This window comes from Apium graveolens, chromosome 7 (genome assembly GCF_009905375.1).
Source record: "Apium graveolens cultivar Ventura chromosome 7, ASM990537v1, whole genome shotgun sequence".
NCBI lineage: Eukaryota > Viridiplantae > Streptophyta > Magnoliopsida > Apiales > Apiaceae > Apium > Apium graveolens.
Window position 1 is genome coordinate 83,238,337 of NC_133653.1, and position 18,783 is coordinate 83,257,119.

Below are 18,783 nucleotides of genomic sequence, written 5' to 3' on the forward strand. Positions count from 1 at the left end.
CGTCTAGTTCTAACTCCAACATCTGGATCACCAATAATCAACTCAAAAGAATGAGCTTTATTCCAGACAGTCTGTCTTGGAAGATTTGATCTTGATGATTCGCCTTGAAATTCATTGGGATGTTGTGTCCTACTAGTTGATCCTTCAGCATCTCCCCCTGAGTTGTTGCCATATTGACTTGAAGATTCTCCGTCAGTAGCAGTGGTATCTCTATTGTTGCCAAAGTTTCCATCACCATTACCTTGAGTATCATCATGATTAATAGGTTCTTCACCAGCAACAACCTCAGGTTCTTGATCATGTTCTGATTCTGAATCTGACATATCATCAAACTTCAGTTTCTCAGAAGGATCTTCAGTTTGGATACTAGGGAGTTTAGTGTCATCAAATGTAACATTGACACTTTCAGTTACTTTGTGTTGATCAATGATATACACCCTGTATGATCTTCTTCCATATCCAACAAAAATACCCTCATATGTCTTTGCCTCAAATTTACCACGACGATCATCTCCATCCTTGAGCACGAAGCATCTGGCACCAAATACATGAAATTATTTGATAGAAGGTTTCTGTTCATTCAAAATCTCATAAGGAGTTTTCATGAAGTCTTTGTTGATTAGAGTTCGATTCTGAGTATAACATGCAGTATTGACAGCTTCAGCCCAAAAGTACATTGGAAGACCTGATTCACTTAACATCGTTCTTGCAGCTTTAATCAATGGACGATTCTTCCTTTCTACCACTTCATTTTGCTGAGGGGTTCTAGGAGCTAAAAATTGTCTGGTAATCCCTTTGTCTATACAGAATCCATTGAGCAGTGAATTCTTGAATTCTGTTCCATTATCTGACCTTATTGCTCTAACAAGGACATTAGAATCTAACTCGATCAAATTGATATGATCAATCACATCTTGTGGTATTTCATCCTTAGAGTGAAGGAATAAAACCCACGTATACTTGGAATAGTCATCAACTATCACAAGACAGTAACACTTCTTTGACATCGAAAGAACATTAACTGGTCCAAATAAATCCATGTGCAATAATTGCAGAACACCAGTTATGGAGGATGTGTCAGTGCCTCTGTGACTTGCTTTCTTTGACTTTCCTTTCAGGCAAGCCTCACAAAGTCCTTCTGGGGAGAATTCCAGCTGAGGCAGACCTCTGACCAATTCTCTTTTGATAAGAGAATTCATTGTTTTGAAATTGAGATGAAAAAGTCTCTTGTGCCATAGCCAACTCTCATCAGACGATGCCTTTGCATAGAAACAATTGACTTCAGGATTGCTTCCAGAGTTCATGTCAGCTACGAACAGATTTCCTTTCCGGATTCCCATCAAGGAGGGTTTTTCATTTTTCTTGTGCAGAATCTGACACTTCAGCTTGTCGAATAAAACATTGTAGCTGTTGTCACAGAACTGACTAATGCTAAGCAGATTGTGTTTAAGTCCTTGCACAACATACACATTTTCAATGATAACATTTCCAGCTAGCAAACAACCATATCCCTCAGTTAAACCTTTGCTGTTATCTCCAAAGGTAACCACTGGGCTAGCTTTCTCAACCATATTTGATAGCACGGCTCTATCTCCGGTCATATGTCTTGACGATCCGCTGTCAAGAATCCACACTACCGGTTGTACCTGTTTAATGCCCTGCAATACAAATGGATTAAACCTTCTTCGGAACCCAAGCTTGGTTGGGTCCGACATACTTGTAAAATTGGCCTTTATCAGGCAAAACAACATCCTTAACTTTAATGTTCTCAACTTTCTCAATGACTGGACATTTGACCTTGTGAACAGCCTTGACAAATTTCTATTTAGGCTTAGGCACAAATGTCTCCTTTCTAGCTTTAGGAGGACTAGCAGTCTTAGACCTATCATGCTTCCTATTATTCACATGTTGACGAAGAGTAGTCTTATCATTAGAAACATGCTTATTATTAAAATAAGCATACATCAAATTAAAAGCACAAGACATACAATCAGGAACACCACATGCTTTATAAGAGGGATTAACAATAGGCAACTTATGCATGGTAGACATGGCATTTGTGTTATCCAACTCATGTGTGTCTGAGTTAGTCTCAGTTGCTTTCACAACTTTGACTGGAACCTTTGACACACTTGACTTGGAAACAGCTTTCTCATTAGCAAGATCTTCAGCACATATTTCTTCTTGAATAATAAATGAGGTCTCATCAAATGGTTCAGCAATTGATTCTTTATAGAGGGGTTCATCAACACCCTTAAGCACATGTGGTACTTCCCTACCTTTAGCACAGACATGAGGAGGGGAGTTTATGCCTAATTTTCCAATAGCAACATTGTAATCATAACCTATTCCAGATGTTTGATTAACAGCTTGCTTATTGTAAAACTCTTTGGACTTCGAACAAGAATTAAAGTAAGGTTTAACCTTAGCCTCAAGACCAGTGATCTTGTCTTTGAGAATAGTTTCGAGTTGCCTATAACAGTCAACTCCATTCTCTAGAAAAGATACTTGTTCTTTTAATTTATCTTGATTAATGTGCACAAGTCTTAATTCATTGACCTCTTTCTCAAGGTCTTTGATTTGTTGATTTAACATTTCATTATCACGACGAGCACAATCTAAGGAACCTCCTAGATGATAAACTAATTCAACATCAGTAAATTTTACCTCTTTTCTTGACGATGAGGTGTTTGCATCACTAGCCATGAGAGAAAGATTCCCAACTTCTTCATCTTCACTGTCAGTATCATCCCAGCTTCTTCCCTTTGCCAGGTAAGCCCTTTCAGATTTACTCTTCTGATTAGAATCATAAGAGTTCTTCCTAACTTGTTTTGGCTTCCTGCATTTTGTGGCAAAGTGTCCCAATTCATTGCAGTTGAAGCATCGAATGGTGCTTCGATCAACCTTCCCTGTTTTGTACCCACCACTGCTGGTGTTAGAGGATGAAGATCCACCTTTCTGGAATCTGTTGTAGTTGGACTTGTACTTGAACTTGGGATTCCTCTTGAATCTGACATTGGAGAATCTCTTGACAATCAGGGCCATTGACTCATCTTCCAATTGCTCCAGTTCTTCCAAGGAATAAAAATCATCTCCTGATTGATTTATAGTAGGAGGATCAAATTCTGCTACTATCACATTTTCTTCAACCATGGAAGACTGTACCATTCTTTCTGACTGTTGAGATTGTTGTTGTTGTTGTTGTTCTTCAGCTACTAGAGTAGTAGATGTGCTGACCACTCTTCCTTTCCCGTAGACTTCCTTCTACTGAATCTGCTCCAACTCATAAGTCTTTAACACACCATAAAGCCTTTCCAAAGAAATCTCACTCAGATCTCTTGCTTCTCTTATGGCAGTGATTCTATGTTCGAGATGAGTTGGTAGTGTTAAAAGGAACTTTTTGTTGACCTCCCTGATGGAATAATATTTACCATTAATGTTCAGGTTGTTGATCAATGCATTGTACCTCTCAAACACTTCAGTGATTCCTTCTCCTGGATTGGACTTAAAGTATTCATACTCAGAGGTTAGGATTTCTAACTTGTTCTCCCTAACTTCCTCTGTGCCTTCATTAATAACCTCAATAGTTTCCCAGATGTGTTTGGAATCTTTACAATTCATCACATGTCTATTCATCAAGGGATCAAGGGAATCTACTAAAATTAATTGAAGGCTAGCATCTAGGGAGGCTTCTTCTTTTTCAGCAGGAGAAAAATCCTCAAGATCTTTCACATAAGTTCTTGCTTTGGTAATCACCACATCATTTTCTATTACCTCTGGTCCAATAACCATCGGAATTTTAGGACCCTTCTTTAACACTTCCAGATATTTGGAATTTGCAACTTGTAAAAATAATAGCATCTTCTTCTTCCACATAACATAATTTTCTTTATCGAATAGTGGAATTTTAACGGTTCCAACTTTTTGTGTAGTCATTATGAATTTTTGAGTAAATAAAAATTCAAGGAGTGAAAGAATCACAAAAGTCTAGGATCTTGATTTGTACGTTAATCAGAAGGCTCTGATACCAATTGTTAGGTCTCAATATGTTTGTAGAAGGGGGTTGAATACAAACATTACCGTTTAATCGAATAAAATGCGGAATAAAAAAGTGAAACAAAATTCAAGTTAAATAAAACTATTATTAAACTTGAAAGGTGTTACAACAACGGTATCGTTTACAAGGGATTAATCTCAAATAAATTATTCCAAATCTAGAATAAATTCGACATGAACTTTTTCTATTTTTATAATAAAAAGGATCAAATGCTAAATGCAATTTGAGATTAAGTTCTAGGGATTTTGATCCGCTAGATAGTTACACAAGAACAAGAAAAGGATTTCTAGTGGATTAGATTTAACAATGAATACTAGAAATAAATGATCTGTGAAATTGCAATAAGTTCTCTGCAGTTTTTCTTTTGTTCTGTGTTCTTCTGTGTTTTACATTCAATACTCTGCTTCTTGTTGAAAAACAGCTGCTCTGCTTTATATTGAATCCTGTGATTTTAATTGGCAAGACAATCCATTTAGCTCAGCATGACAATCCTTTGAACTGGTAAGACTTTCGGTAGGACTATCAATTGAACTGATAGGACTTTCGGCAAGACAATCTAAATGCACTAGCATGACTTTCGGTATGACTATTGATTGTCATACCGATTGTCTTGTTAATATAAAAGATAGTCTTGCTGGATTAAAACAGATTTTAATCAAATAATAATTCTGAATTAATTAATCAATTAATTCAATTAATCAATAAATTAATCTTTGCAGATTTAATTTATTCTCTTAATTAAATTATATGACTTAATTAATTAATAGAGAATTAATACTAATCTTGAGCAGCAACCATTCTTCTGAAAATCTTCTGAAAATCACTGTCAATTATGAATCAATTCCACCACTTCAATGTTGACACTCGATGTACTGTCTGGTTCATGAGTGACTAACTTCCGTGACGTTTCTTCATGCCTTGACCTTGATACTCTTGATTTTCTTCAGACTAAATCCTTGTAATTAATTGATACCCTGACGAGATCTCTGTCACTTGATTAAATCCATAATCTTGATTTATATCACTGAGGCTTGATCAATTTCTTGAGCTTCTTCCAGTGAATTAAGTCCTCAAGTCTGTAGACGAACAATGTTACTTAATCCTTTCATATATGTTACTATGAGAGATCTCTCTGACGATAAAACCACTATTTACTTGTTACATCCTTATTTGAGTTGAGTTAATTCCTCGAATAAACAAATAGGCTATGACATATGCCTTTCAGGACAACTTCTTATGCCATAGCCAACTTTCATCTTGACTTGCCTTGCTGACAAGTGACATGTTCTCCATTTGATGAGTTAAAGTCAGCTAGATACATATTTCCTTTTCTCACTCCAGTGAGAACCACTTTATTGCTTTTCTTGTTGGTCACAACACAGGCTTCAGAGTTGAATGTTACTGAGTTGTCCTTATCACAAAGTTGGCTGATCCTTAACAAATTATGCTTGAGTCCATCCACTAGGGTAACTTCCTCAATGATGACATTGCCTTTAGAAATCAAGCCATATCCCACAGTATAACCCTTGATGTCATCTCCAAACGTGATACTTGGGCCAACTCTCTCCTTGAACTCAGTGAGCAGGGTAGAATCTCCAGTCATGTGCCTTGAGCACCTACTATCCAAATACCAAAGATTCTTTATGTTTCCCTGCACACAACAAAATCAAATCAAGTTAATTTTGGTACCCAAGTTTACTTAGGTCCTGCTTTGTTAGCCTTTTTCTTAGATTTCTTAGGCTTTTCTTCATTTGACTTAGGTGATTGAGATTCAACCTTGGTCATTTGAGTAGAGCTTTGAAAACCATTCATCATAACAGAATTATCATGCACAGGCTGGTTAACATGGAAAGGCATATTTTGTGCAAACATGTTATTCCAGTAAGGCATGCTAAATGGCATTTGAGGCATACTAAATGCAGCATAGTAAGGATTTTGTGCAAATGGCATATTAGCAAATTGTGCATTCTAATTATGTGCAGGCATAACATTCACAAACATTGTGGGCATGTTAGGAAATGATGGAGGTGCAGACATGGGTGCAGACATAGCAAGTTTGCAATTAACAGAAAAATATTAACACTACCATACTTTACACATATTTTTTTAGGTGCATTTTTATCAGGTGTGTAGTTTTTATGTTTGTTAATTCCTACTTTCCCATTCCTATCGTTTTTCCTTATAGATTTTGCTTTAACCTCAATCTTCTCCAATCTGTCATTAAATTGCTTGATTGACGGATGTCCTACATTAACTCTCTTGTTTCCCTTGACTTGACTTGTTTCTCCTATAACAAAGTTCTTGGAAACTGATCCATATTTCTCATTTAACTTAGCTAGCTTGGCTTTGCTAACTGGCTTTCTTTCACTCGACGGATGTGGTTCTTTGTCTTTCGACGGATAATTCTTTTGATCATTCGACGAATAATCTTTATTATCTGTCAAATCCACATCCGTTGAAAGTCCTTCTTCCAAGTTAGGATTCAATTTCTCCTTGCTCTTTTTCCAGGCTTCATCACAGAAAGACTCTATACCTTGAACTTTGGTAATTTGTGTATGGATATCTCTAGATGATTTCCAAGCCTTAATTACCTCTTGTTCACATTAAAGTTACTTTCTTAAAATCTCCTCTTTCTTTAAGGACTCATTCAGTTCATCTTTTGCAATCCTGCACTCTATTTTAAGTTTCTCATACTCAACAAATTGAGTTTCTAGCACATTCTTTCTTTCACTCAAAAACAAATTATTCTCTTTAATCTTAGTGTTTTCTTTAGTGAGTGATTTGAGTGTAACACACAGATGATATAATTTAGTAGACATATTATTTATAGCATCATTACACTCATCTTTAGATAAATGTGCTAGATTAGTGGTGATTACCTGATTACTGGATGAACTGACCTCTGTTTCATCTGATTTGGCCGTAAGTGCTAGATTGACATAGCTTGTATCCTCATCATCATTTAATTCATCAGGAGCCCCGTCATTTTCCTGAGTTAGAAAAGCCCTTTCCTTCTGTTTGAGCAACTCAAAATATTTCTTTTTATAATCCACAGGCTCAAACTTCTTTCTATCAGAATCAGGCTTTTTGCATTCACTTGCAAAATGACCACTCAAACCACACTTGAAACATTTGAATTTTTACTTGTCAACCATGTTTCAGTTTGGCTTGGATGCTCCAAAATTCTTCTTAAATTTGAGCTTGGCAAACCTTCTGGATAGAAAGGCCAGATATTATTCTATGTCATTCATATCATCTTTACTAAGATGGTCTTCATGTTCAGCTACTAGCCCTTTTCCTTTGCCTTCACAAACTCTAGGTTTTGGTGCAGATTCCACATCTTCTACCTTCATCTCTTTCTCTCTCTCTCTTACTCAGCTACTGTTAGGGCAAAAATACGCGCTAAAATTCATGCAAGTATACGCGTTCGCAAGTAGTATAAGATATAAATCAGATTTGTTCCCAGAGAGACTGGTTTAGGTTAAGTTCAATTTATGCACCTATACAGCAATGTATGGTTATCGCTCAATGCTAAGACAAATAACAAATTGGGTTTTTATTAAACTAAGAGATTAAACTAACAATTATAACTAAGAGAACAAGAATGGTTGAATAAATATATATGACAAACATGGGATTCTAACTTCATTACTACTTCATTCAAAGTCATTGTTCTTAACCTTACCATGTGATGGTGATGACACTAATCAGATAACACGAAACTGATAAACGCCAACTTTCGTGCACGAGTACCATTTTACCAGACACCCACAAAAGAGATAGAAGCTGAATAGGCACCAATTATATTGAGACCCTATATGTCTATAGAATTTGACAACATAACGGTTTAAGCATAAGTTATCTATCTTGATTACATAGAGCAAGTAAGATGATTAAAATTACCTATGAATCATGCATGACAAATACATGAACCAATCCTAGCATGGCAAGTTCTAAACCTCTATATTCACTGTCGCTTCAATAGAGATTAACACGCTATCTTATATGTTAGCTACGCACATAAGACGAATAAGCACAACCAATACCAGGATATCAATCAATCACCACACACTAAGGATCGTAACAAATTAACTATTGAAATCCATAAGTAAATCCGCTAGAATCCCATAACAACGATTAGTTCATAATCGAACTCATCATCACCATGGGTTCAAATGAAAGCATGGTATAAACAAGGTCTTAATAAACTGAATAATAATTAAAGTACGAATAAACGAGATCTTGGTTCAACAAGAACGAAAACGAGCATCCAAAGTTATAACTAATTCAAAGAATCCCAAGTAGGAAACAAGATCTTCTTTTTCGAAGTTGTTTTTGTGCTTCTAGGTCTTCTCCTTGGTATCCCAATCTTCCCGGATGATGAAAACCCTTTTTTAAGTATATATAAGCCCATATTGGACCTGGACCCTTAAAATCGTCAAATTCCACTCAAATAGGGTTTTTCAGCGAAATCAGCGAAGCCAGCCACGTATCAGCATGCGGGCGCCTGGCACCAGCAGGCGGGCGCCTGCAGCCTTTCTGGAAAATTCTAATGAATCTTATTTTGCCCATAACTTGAGTTCTACTCATCAGAATTAGGCGATTCCACTGTCCACACGAAGCTAACGAGATTCTATACAACTTGAAAATGGCCTTGGCTTCCAAATCTGATCACTTTTCATCATATTTCCTTTAAAAGCTCCTTTCTTCATTTAACTGATACCTGAAATGCAATAACACAAAAACACATCAAAATACCAACAACTTGAGACCAAAACACCAATTTAAGCTTGTAATAAAGCGTTCCAAGTGGATATAAAATCCCTTTATCACACCCCCAAACTTGAATCGATGCTTGTCCTCAAGCACAAATAGACTCAAAACTATAAAACAAACCTAATACATGAATGCAATTACGCGAATGTAACTAAATGATAATGCAATCGATCCCCTCAGAATAACCATAACCAAATGAATAAGCCAATGCCTCTAAGAATGCAATGACTTAAAACAGAGTTCGATTAAATCCCACAAACCAACTCACAAACCAGAAACGTGCGTGTGTGGAATGCTTAATAGATATACTAGATCAATAACCATAACTTATCTATCATCGAAACAATCAAAAGTTTATGACTCACAACACCTCCTTTCTACTAGAGTTATACAAGGATTCACACTATTATTGAACACATAACAAAGATGCTTATTTGACCGTGCAATGAATGAGGTCCCAAAAGACTTATGTAATAATACCCATGTAGCGAGCGTTAGGTTAGCGGATCCCAGACTATAAAAGCCTTAAGTCACTAGGCACAAAGTCCCCTAGAACTTAATAACTCGAGTATTAAAGAGCTCACTCTTGATCAATTATGCATAAAAACATACTTTTTTTCTTTTTTTTTCTATTTTCAATAATTTCTGAATGAGTGCGTTTCGCTCCATCTCATTCAACCCTAGACTACTCATAAAAATATGAACCGACTACTAGCCATTTGACGCCTAGCCTTACAACAACTAGGAATGAAATCCAAGTTTTTCTCCAGATAAAAAGATCAGTGTTTTTACGTCATTACGAGAATATCACAAATTCTAAATATAACCAAGTGATTAAATCTCAAAAACAAACAAGTATGATCATGATCTAGACCAAAAGCAACCCTATAAGACTTTATGAAAATATTTGTTTCTGGCATGCAAATCAATTTATTAGGACTTAAACATCCCTCAATTCGTCATCACCACACTCAAATCAACATCAACTTATCAAATATCATAGTTCATCTTAAGGGATCATGCTAAATATGCATCCAAATGCAACTATATGAAATCACATAAAAATAAACAAATATGTCCTAAATGAACAATCATGCAAAAATATGAATGAACTACAACTAAACATGCAATATGAATCTATATGAACTATATGGATACACTCAAACTAATCCTTACATTATCACCCCCAAACTTAAAATTTTCAATGTCCTCATTAAAGGCAATAATAAGGATTTCAGGCATACCTAGTCGTCGAAAAGATCACCCTCTTCGGGTGGAGGATCAGGTGGCCAATCAACCTTGACACTAGTGGCTCGGAAAATAGTGCCCAAAGCCTATGTCAAATCTGCAGTAAAACGACGGTGAATGTCATGCATGGCCTCCATACGCCTAATTACTCGCCTGTCCTGCTCATCACCAACACCAGTCCTATCAACTACCTGCTGCACATGAGAAGAACCCTCTATAGGCACGGGAATATCCGTCCAGCCACTCTCTACATCATCAAAAATATATCCCAAGCCTTTATCATGGGGTGCACTTAAGAATGAATAACTCAAGTGATCTGGCATTTGGCTGAGCTCAAGTGTGGGAGCTTCTTGAATAAATGGTACAAAACGCTCCTGAGAAATTTTCAGCTCCGCTAACCCAAGAGAATCGAATGACATATCCAACTTCCTCATCCACGGAGGTGCATTCAAATCCTGAAATTGCTCAGCTCCTTCTTTATCTTCAATAACTGATTCCCCTATTAAGAATCTCTCTAAGGTATCTGACTTTGGCAATTGCTCAGGCTCAGAATTTACTACAGAGTCGACCCACTCTACTTTAAAGCACTCCTCTTTAGCTGTGGGTAACTTTATCTCCTTGAACATATTAAAAGTGACCTTTTGATCGTAAACCTTCATCGAAAGCTCTCCTTTTTGCACATCGATCATAGTTCGGCCTGTAGCCAAGAATGGTCTTCCCAGGATAATGGGAATCTTCTTATCTTCCTCGAAATCAAGAATTATAAAGTCAGCAGGGAAGATGAGTTTATCCACCTTGACCAAGACATCCTCCACTATACCTCGTGGATAAGCGATGGAACGATCAGCTAGTTGCAATGACATGTATGTTGGTTTCGGATCAGGCAGACCAAGCTTCTTGAAGATAGATAAGGGCATCACATTGATGCTAGCTCCAAAATCACATAAACACTTGTCGAACGATAAGTTTCCGATGGTACAAGGAATAGTGAAGCTTCCAGGATCTTTAAGCTTCGGAGGCAACTTCTGTTACAGCACAACACTACATTCCTCTGTTAGAGCAACATTCTCTAAGTCATCGAGCTTCACTTTCCGAGAGAATATACCTTTCATAAACCTCGTATAGTTAGGCATCTGTTCAAGAGCTTCAGCGAAAGGTATGTTGATATGAAGTTTCTTGAACACCTCCAAAAACTTCTCAAACTGCTTATCCATCTTTTTCTTCCGCAGCCTCTTAGGAAAAGGAGGTGGAGGATAGATCTGTTTCTCCCCTGTATTACCCTCAAGAGGAGTGTGTTCCACAGTAGTCTTCCTTGGTTCCCCTTCTGCTTCCTTCTGCACTTCTTCTTCAGCCACAACTGCATTTTCTAAAACTTGAGATTTTTCAGGCTCTTCGTCTTGCTGAATTTGGGGGCTTGCGACCTTTCAAGACCTCAAGGTGATGGCGTTCACCTGTTCTTCAAATTCCCTCTTACCTGTATTGGCTTTTGTAGCACTAGAAAGCGTTCCTGGTGGTAGATTCAATAAGGCATTAACAATTTGCCCTATTTGGTTTTCCAGAGTCTTGATAGAAACATCCATTCAGATTTTTCATTCGAAGATAGACACGCACCATGACTTTGTTATTGAATTTGGAGTTGTTGTCTTGGTGCAATTTGTTACTGAAAACCAGGAGGGTTGAATAGCTTATTTTCAAACTGCTGGAACGGCTGTTGTATCGCATTCTGATTGTTGTTCCAGCTGAAGTTAGGATGATTCCAGTTGTTAGGATGAAAAGTGGCAGGAACTGGCTGCTGTGATCTCTGAAAGTTGCTCACAAACTGAGCTGCGTTACTAGATATAGCGCATTGCTCCGTCGCATGTGGACCTGCACACAGCTCACAAACACTGGTTATCTGCTTAACACCATAGTTAGCCAGATAATCGATCTTCATTGACAACGCCTTTAGTTGAGTAGTGATAGCCATAGCTGTATCCACTTCAAGAACTCCTGCTACCTTGCCTTGTGGACATCTCTGAGTTGGATATTCATATTCATTAGCAGCCATCAGTTCAATTATATCATAAGCTTCCTCATAGCTCTTTGCCCATAATGCTCCGCCTAATGCTGCATCGAGCATGGGTCTGGACTGTGCTCCCAACCCATTATAAAAACAATTGATGATCATCTAATCAGGCATTCCATGATGAGGACACTTCCTAAGCATCTCCTTGTAGCGCTCCCAAGCTTCACATAGCGATTCTCCCGTTTGCTGCGCAAATTGAGTAATAGCACTCCTGAGTGCATCTCTCTTTGCCATAGGGAAGAATTTAGTAAAAAACTTTTGAGCAAGATCTTCCCAAGTAGTAATCGAACCAGCTAGTAGAGAGTGTAACCAGCTCTTAGACTTGTCCCTCAGAGAGAATGGGAACAGTCTCAGCTTCACAGCATCTTCAGAAACATCGTTGAACTTGAAGGTGTCGCAGATCTCAATGAAATCCCTGATGTGCATATTGGGATATTCCGTTGGAGAACCCCCAAACTGGATTGAATTCTGCACCCATTGAATTATGCCGGGATTGATCTCAAAGGTATTAGCTGCGATAGCTGGCCTGACAATGCTAGATTTAATATCATTGATCTTGGGTTGAGAGAACTCCATCAAGACTCTCGTTCGTGCTGCTGGATCTCCCATTGTAAAGAGTACCTGAAACACAAACAAATAAACCGTGAGAGTAAAAGAGTTCGAGTTAGTGAACTTTAACGACCACTGATGACAAGCACATAAACTAAAAATTAACACCGAGTCCACGGCAGCGGCGCCAAAAACTTGTTAGGGCGAAAACACGCGCTAAAATTCACGCAAGTATACGCGTTCGCAAGTAGTATAAGATATAAATCAGATTCATTCCCACAGAGACTGGTTTAGGTTAAGTTCAATTTATGCACATATGCAACAATGTATGGTTATCGCTCAATGCTAAGACAAATAACAAATTGGGTTTTTATTAAACTAAGAGATTAAACTAACAATTATAACTAAGAGAACAAGAATGGTTGAATTAATATATATGACAAACATGGGATTCTATCTTCATTACTACTTCATTCAAAGTCATTGTTCTTAACCTTAGCATGTGATGGTAATGACACTAATCAGATAATACGAAACTGATAAACGCCAACTTTCGTTGCACGAGTACCATTCTACCAGACATCCACAAAAGAGATAGAAGTTGAATAGGCACCAATTATATTGAGACCCTATATGTCTATAGAATTTGACAACATAACGGTTTAAGCACAAGTTATCTATCTTGATTACATAGGGCAGGTAAGATGATTAAAATTACCTATGAATCATGCATAACAAATACATGAACCAATGCTAGCATGGCAAGTTCTAAACCTCTATATTCACTGTCGCTTCAATAGAGATTAACACGATATCTTATACGTTAGCTACGTACATAAGACGAATAAGCACAACCAATACCAGGATATCAATCAATCACCACGCAATAAGGATCGTAACAAATTAACTATTGAAATCCATAAGTAAATCTGCTAGAATCCCATGACAATGATTAGTTCATAATCGAACTCCTCATCACCATGGGTTCCAATGAAAGCATGGTATAAACAAGGTCTTAATAAACTGAATAATAATTAAAGTACGAATAAACGAGATGTAGGTTCAACAAGAACGAAAACGAGCATCCAAAGTTACATCTAATTCAAAGAATCCCAAGTAGGAAATAAGATCTTCTTTTTCGGAGTTGTTTTTGTGCTTCTAGGTCTTCTCCTTGGTATCCCAATCTTCCCGGATGATGAAAACCCTTTTTTTAAGTATATATAAGCCCATATTGGACTTGGACCCTTAAAATCGTCAAATTCCACTCAAATAGGGTTTTTCAGCGAAGTCAGCCACGCATCAGCACGCGGGCGCCTGGCACCAGCAGGCGGGCACCTGGCACCAGCAGGCGGGCGCCTGTTAGCACGCGGTCTCCTGCCACCAGCAGGCGGGCGCCTGCAGCCTTTTTGGAAAATTCTGATGGATCTTATTTTGCCCATAACTTGAGTTCTACTCGTCAGAATTAGGCGATTCAACTGCCCACACGAAGCTAACGAGATTCTCTACAACTTGAAAATGGCCTTGGCTTCCAAATCTGATCACTTTTCATCATATTCCTTTAAAAGCTCCTTTCTTCATTTAACTGATACCTGAAATGCAATAACACAAAAACACATCAAAATACCAACAACTTGAGTCCAAAACACCAATTTAAGCTTGTAATAAAGCATTCCAAGTGGATATAAAATCCACTTATCAGCTACCAATGCAATGGATCCTCCCTTCTTCCTTCCTTTTTCCAGCTGCTCATCCCGTTCTATCTCAAGCTCATAGGTCTTTAGAATGCCATACAGTCTCTGCAAGGTGAATTCTAATCTTGGGAATTTCTAAGAGAGACTGTCATAGGCTTCCATTGCTTTGGTAGAGATCTAAGGAATTTTAGGTAGATTCTTCCATGCAGCTTTAGAGCATTTAACAGTTTTGAAATCTACTAAAAATGTCAGTTAATGTTTCACTGTCTTCACAATAAAAGTGCTCATACTGTTGAATCAAGAGTTGCATCTTGTTTTCCCTTACTTGATCAGTTCCATCACATATAACTTGAATTGTATCCCAAACATCCTTAGCAGTTTTACAATTGATGATGTTGTCAAACATGTCATCATCAACACCATTAAACAAAATGTTCATGGCCTCTTGTCCTTATGAACTTGCTCAATATCTGGATCAGACCATTCTGCTCTAGGCTTTGGGATAGATGGCTCATTGCCTATAGCAGCTCTCATGGGAACATGAGGGTCTCTCTCAATACAATCCACTTATTCTTCATCTTGAGAGAGGAAATGCAGGTGTATTTTCACCTTCCAATGGTGATAGTTGTCTTTGTCCAGAAATGGAATTTTAACTCCAACATCTTTTCTGCTCATCTTGTTAGTTGTTGTGATCTTTAAACTTTTTGTACTTCAAGAGCTTGCTCTGATACCAATTGTTATTCCCAAACAATTTAACAGAGAATTACAGAAGGGGGGTTGAATGTAATTCTGGTTTTTTTTTTATTTCAAGAACTATTTTATCTCAAATATATAATAGTGATTGATTAAGCAAAGGTGCAGAATGAAAATATTGATGTAATCAAACACAAAGTAGTTAAACACAAGTATTTAAAAACTTTCTGCTGGATTAAACTTTTCCACCAGAGATATATATAAGATCGAGAACTCTGTGATGCAAGGTTTGCACACAGCTGCTTACAAGTAGAATTACAAGAAACAGGGAAATTCTTTATAGATACAGCTTTTTCTATTTCTCCAATTGTTTGCTTTCTAACTTGATTACTTTTCTACTTGCTACTCTTGGGTTATATATAACCAAGTTACATTATAAAAAGACAAACTAATAAGATAAAAATGTCTTGGTCTAATTACATGCTGCTTCATTTCTCCATCCAGCATCTTTGAATATCTTCAAGTTAGCATGGAAATGGAAATGCTTCTTTGTTCTCTAAAACCTGTAAATAGGCTGCCACATTCCATTTGCATACAATCAACCCATGTGAATGTCAAGTCACTATCAACTGCAATTTGAATTTGAACATCCGGTGAAACTTCATTGGATCATCCGTTGAAACTTCATTAGATAATTCGTTGAATATGACTTGGATCATCTGTTGAAACCTTGTAGAATCATCCGTTGAAAGTCTTCCATAGCAATTAACTCCATTTCACTTATGCAAAATTACAAGACATATAATATGTACGATTAACCAACTTATTTTGCATATCAAACTAATAGTCAACATGACTTTGAATATCCTACAACTTCTAGATCTCTAAGGTATTGTAGTATGCAGGAATGTGTTACAAATACTTATTAAGACATAAGCTACTCTCTCAACGGATGTTAAAGTGATCATCCGTCGAGAGCTATAAAAATACTAAATTAAATCTACTAAGGTATTTTGGTGAACTTATCATCAAGCCTAAGACATATTCCTAACAATAATTATTGAGATTAAACTGTAAGCGGAAGAGTACCTGTATCCATGATTCGATATGTAAGTAGTAATCAAGCCCTTAGTTTTGTTCTCAAGTTATGTCTTCCTCAATCAAACACCCTTAGATTTCCATAACAAACTCTCTCTGATGGGTAGAAGAAAAGCTTTTAACATGTTTAATATATTAGGGACTATAATCCTTTTGCATACCACCTAATTTAACTTCCCATTATAATTAAATTGGTCTTTGTATTGGTTATCCACTCTTTAGTCCATACAAATAATTAAAATCTAACTGGGCTCCTTATTTAATCACTTTATTAAACCCAATAAAAATAAATAGCTAATATAATTGATATGTTTATATGTAACCCATAAAAGAATTATTATTATTATTAAAATAATAATAAAAGAAAAGTGATTTCTCAGCAGGATATGCTTCGTTCTAGCATGAAACATGAAATTTTTTGTAATATAAATGGCACTCTGATTGTCGTTATACTAAACATTGTCCGCCCGTTTTTTGCCAACTTTCCAAGAAAATTATCCAAGTCTCAAACACCCACTTAGTTGTACTCGAGGATATTGAAATAAAAATACCTCCTTCACTTTTCTAATCTTTTTTTGATAATTAATCACACACGCACACACCATGAGTCAAACCCGTAACCTTCCGCAATTAGAACACGAGCTCAACCACCAACATTTTGTTGGCCTCTACTTTTCTAATCCTCCATTCCTAAAATGTTAGGGAATGTTAGGGCTCCTTGCTTACAGATTTTTTTCATTTTTCCATTTCTTAATTTTCAAAAGGTTATATGTTTTTTTATTTCTATGAAAATTGTTGAAAATTGAGAAAATTGTTAAAATTACATAAAGTTTTTTCAATATAGAAAATCGGAGAACATGTTCCTGTTAGTCCTTTAACAATATAGCAAGAATTACAGAAGGGGGGTTGAATGGAATTCTTGAACCTTTTTCTTGAAATAAAAATGTTCAGCTCGATTATGGATATATTAGTTTTGATTAGCACAATGCGGAATGTAAGCTTGAATGAATCAAAATATAAGTAATTAAAAACAAGAGTCTTTAAAAACTTTCTGGTGGATTTAAACAATTCCACCAGTGATATATATATATATATATATATATATATATATATATATATATATATATATATATATAGAGAGTAAAGTTCTATGGAGTCCATCTTTAATTGGAGTCCTTGGAGTCCATATATGTTCTGCAAGTAAAATATAGCTTAAAATATTGCAAAACATATTATTTTTCGATAAACATCACTATTCTATCAAAAATCTTGTAGATTGCATACATTTTACAAGCAGAACATTGCAAAAATATATATTCTACAAAACATGTTTAGTTTGCAGAACATAAATGTTCATGTTGCAGAACATATTGCAGAACATACATATTGTACCGTAAATATATGAGATTTGCATGATTTTGTTGAAGTTATGCTATTTGTGTAACATGTTTTGCAAAATAACACATTTTACAATATATTTTATTTGCAGAACGTAGATGGACTCCGAGGACTCCGATAAAAAGGTGGACTCCATAGAACTCACCCCTATATATATATATATATATATATATATAATATCGAGAGGACTCTATGTGCAGAAATGCTCACAGCTGCTTACAAAATAGAACTGCTGAGAATGCAGGAAATGTTAAAGATTGTGCTTACAAAGATTTCTCTGTTTTTATGTTTCTCAGCTATCTCAGTCATTTTTCTATTTGCTACTCTCTTGGTTTATATATTACCAAGATTACAAAGTCAAAAGAACTGAACAAATGTAAAATCTAATAGTCTTGATCTTTGCTGTTTTTCGTCCTCTATTACCCAGTTAATGGGCTTCCACAGTGTGTTTGTATCCAACTCGACGGCTGTGTGTCAGCTTTCACTGTTCAACTCATGTTTGAATCTTGATATGATCATCCGTCGACTTGCAGATCATCCGTCGATGACTTAATTGATCATCCGTCGACTGCTATATTAAACATCCGTTGATAGTCATTTGATCATCCGTCGAAGCTTTGTTAATCATCCGTCGGTAGCTATTTTGGCACTTGACTTCATTTCACTTATACAGAATTACAAGACATTACTTATGTACAGTTAATCAACCTATTCTGCATATCTAATTAAAGTCAACATGACTTATATGCTACTACAGATTCTATACAAAGGTGCATACATCACTGTGCTACAAACTTATTATTACATAAGCTACTCACTCGATGGATAATAAGTTAATCATCCGTCAGGACTATAATGAGTTATCCGTCGGGACTATAATTCTTATCCGTCGAGAGCTACATAATTTCACTAAGTAAAATCTACTTAGATATTTTGTTTAAGTGATCATCAAGTACACAACATATTCACAACAATCTCCCATAATTTATGTCTACTGGAATTGTAGCCATAAATTAAGAGACACTTGATGATTACAAAACATCCTTAACATATATCTTTAAAGATAAGTAGATAAAATTGAAAGTGCTTCAATTTAAACAAAATGTACAAGGTTTGGCTCACAGTCAGTTCAAGATGCTCCTCTAGCCTGAGCAGATCTTTCTAGTTTCTTGAAGGTCTGGATCTTCTTCCAAGCTATCTGTTATTTT

General features: G+C 36.4%; 1 non-coding gene across 1 annotated transcript; it reads left to right on the forward strand.

The window, feature by feature from the left end:
- The first annotated feature begins 12,258 nt into the window (after window positions 1–12,258).
- LOC141675412 (small nucleolar RNA R71) lies at window positions 12,259–12,365 on the forward strand. Its single transcript, XR_012556067.1, has one exon. It is a non-coding gene; the product is annotated as a small nucleolar RNA R71 (small nucleolar RNA).
- The last annotated feature ends 6,418 nt before the right edge of the window (window positions 12,366–18,783 follow it).